General features: G+C 40.7%; 1 protein-coding gene and 1 long non-coding RNA gene across 2 annotated transcripts in view; both read right to left on the bottom strand.

The window, feature by feature from the left end:
* The window catches only part of UBE2D2 (ubiquitin conjugating enzyme E2 D2), a 78,638-nt gene that overhangs the window by 56,638 nt on the left and 18,774 nt on the right, over window positions 1-3,226 (bottom strand). The window lies entirely within an intron of this gene.
* LOC119472432 overlaps window positions 1,516-3,226 on the bottom strand; it is a 19,810-nt gene continuing 18,099 nt past the window's right edge. The window contains exon 2 of the long non-coding RNA XR_005201582.1: window positions 1,516-2,195. This is a non-coding gene — a long non-coding RNA (uncharacterized LOC119472432). The remainder of the gene's footprint in view (window positions 2,196-3,226) is intronic.

Raw genomic sequence — 3,226 nt, 5'->3', positions numbered from 1 at the left:
AAAAAAAAAAAAAAAAAAAAAAAACACCTTTGGGTTACATGGATGGGTAAGTTTAATGACAAGTGGCCATACAAGAGACAAAAGAGAAGACACAGACAGAGAGGGTGATACAAAGATGGAGGCAGATACTGGAGTGATGTAGCCACAAAGTAAATGAGCCAAGGAATGCTGAAAGCCACCAAAGTTGGAAGAGGCAAGGAAAGATTCTCCCCTAGAGCACCCAGGGGCAGTATGGAACTGAAGACAAACTGACTTTAGACTGCTGGCCTCCGGAACTGTGAGATAATATCTCTCTCTTAATTTAAGCTACCCAGTTTGTGGTAATTTATAAACTAATACAGATGGTATAAATAGGAAAACATTTACTCCAAAGAAAATTACTCACTCTATTAGTGTGCTATTATTTTGAGAAATCTAAAACTCGAGACAGGCGCAGTGGCTCACACCTGTAACCCCAGCACTTTGGGAGGCCAAGGCAGGCAAATCACCTGAGGTCGGGAGTTCAAGACCAGCCTGACCAACACAGAGAAACCCCATCTCTACTAAAAATACAAAATTAGCCGGACATGGCAGCACATGCCTGTAATCCCAGCTACTCGGGAGGCTGAGGTAGGAGAATTGGTTGAATCTAAGAGGTGGGCGTTTCGCTGAGCCGAGTAGAAACTCCAGCCTGGGCAACAAGAGCAAATCTCCATCTCAGAGAAAAAAAAAGAAACTTAAAACTCATACCATTGAGGCTTTTGTAAAAATCAACTTTGATTTGAAGTCTTCTTTGGTTTTGAGTCAAGGTCTTGCTCTGTCACCTAGGCTGGAGTGCAGTGCAGATTATAGCTCACTGCAGCCTTGAACTCCAGACCTCAAGAGATCCTCAGTCTTTCTAATAGCTATGACTACAGGCGTGTGCCACTGAACCTGACTAATTTTTGCAGTTTTTGTAGAGTCCAGGTCTTGATGAATTGCTCAGGCTGATCTCCTACCTTGGTCTCCCAAGGCACTGGGATTAAAGACATGAGCCACTGTACCCATCCAATTTCAAAGTTTTTCTCTGACATAAGCCCTTAAGAAGTTGGCAAAACAATTATATCACTAATATTGCATGATGCTTTACAGGTGGCGGGGTTAGTACTCAAAGGATAGCAGCAGACACTTCTATAATAAGATGTTTAAGATAACCAATTTCACAATTCTAGACCTACAGAAATATCACGTGCATTAAAAATATATTAAGATGACAGTATTTTGAATTTGCTGAAGAATACTGGGATTCAGTCCCGTTTTCAGTTTAGAAATATTATGAGACCGGAGATTGCGCCATTGTATTCCAGCCTTGGCGACAGAGCAAGACTGTCTCAGAATGAATGAATGAATGAATGAATGAATAAATAAATAAAAGCCTTCATTCTTTTCACATTCGGGTTTTTCTTCTTTTTTTGCTTGGAGTGATAATGAAGTAAAATGTGAAACATATATTTAACACTGACACCTAAGATTTCGAGATTATACCAATTCTGTAGGTCAACATTATTACCAAGTCAGGACACCATGACAATATTTAAAAACCTTAAGGAAAAAAAAAAAAAAAAAAAGTCCAAATCCAAGAAGCCCCTTCTCTCTGTTGTGTTACTCTAGTGCCCTCTATTGACAAAGTCCAACATATTGTTCACTGCAAAGGTCAAGAGAGTCCAGTTCTTCACCAGCTCAAATATATACTTCAGAAGTTATTTAATCAAAGCAGGGCAAGTACTGGAGGGTGAACTTGGAGTTGACTAATAGACTGCTAAGTGGCAGAGGTGTTTCACTATTCTTCCTTTTTATTGGTAGGTAATGCTTCAGTGTATGCATTTTCTACATTTTGTTTATATATTCAGCTACTAATGGATATTTGAGCTGTTTCTAGATTTTGGGTATAGTGAATAAAACTGCCAAGCACATTTGTAAAAAATAACAAAACTATCTTTTATGTAGTCCATAAGTGCTAAGCCCTCTTCTTTATAATCTTCCCCACAGGCTTGCAGGGTATAATTTCCATTCTACAGACAGGGAAACTGAGACTCCAGAAAATTTACAAAGTGACTTGCCTAAGGCTACAACTGCTCCAAAATTCCACTATTTTTTTTTTTTTTTTTTTGCCACACCACCTGATATTGGCATTCACTGAACGTTGTTGGCAAACACTGAATCACATGTGTTAGGTACTAGGAATACAAAGAGTAAGACAATAACTTGCCCAATAGAGTTCAGTCTAAAAAAACGGTGAAATAATCATGTCTACACACTAAGAAACAATTCTACAGTTGAACTCTGATGGCCTGTATGCCTCACGCATGCTTTCTAGAGAAGCCACTTCAGCTGAGTCTCCAAGTATGAATAAAGAATTTCGGAGGTGGTGGGGGTGGGGCAAGAAGAGATTCTGTGTATAAGCAAAGGCATTGAACAAAGATCAAGAGAACATGATTCTGGGAAGGATCAACTAGAAGTGTTACAACTACAGTAGCATTTCCCATGAGATATTAACATGTATTACAGTAATAAAGACAGCAATAGTTTTTCTTTTCTTTCTTTCTTTTTTTTTCAAGACATAGTTTTACTCTTGCTGCCCAGGGTGTAGTGCAGCGGTACGACCTCAGCTCACTGCAAACTCTGCCTCCTGGGTTCAAGCAATTCTCCTGCCTCAGCCTCCTGAGTAGCTGGGATTACAGGTGCCTGGCACCACACTCGGCTAATGTTTTTTTTTTTTGCATTTTTAGTAGAGATGGGGTTTTACCTTGTTGGCCAGGCTGGTATCAAACTCCTGACCTTGGGTGATCCATGCGCCTTGGCCTCCCAAAGTGCTGGGATTACAGGCTTGAGCCACTGCACCCGGCCTCTTTTTCCTTTTCTGAGAGAATCTCGCTCTGTCGCCCAGGTTGGAGTGCAGTGGCTCAATTGGGCCCACTGCAACCTCCACCTCCGAGTTCAAGTGATTCTACTACCTCAGCCTCCTGAGTAGCTGGGATTACAGGCACCCACCACCACACCGGACTGATTTTTGTATTTTCAGTAGAGTCGGGGTTTCACCATGTTGGAAAAGCTGGTCCCTAACTCCTGACCTTAAGTTATCCACCCGCCTTCGCCTCCCAAAAGGCTGGGATTACAGGCATGAGCCAACACACCCAGCCAATTTTATCACTTTTAATACATTTTTAAAGAAAGACTACATATTTTTGTAGTTTTTTTTTTTTTTTTT

The sequence above is a fragment of the Cebus imitator genome, unplaced genomic scaffold (assembly GCF_001604975.1).
Source record: "Cebus imitator isolate Cc_AM_T3 unplaced genomic scaffold, Cebus_imitator-1.0 Scaffold101, whole genome shotgun sequence".
NCBI lineage: Eukaryota > Metazoa > Chordata > Mammalia > Primates > Cebidae > Cebus > Cebus imitator.
Note: the sequence above shows the minus strand (reverse complement) of the source record. Positions and strands in the feature narration are given on the sequence as shown.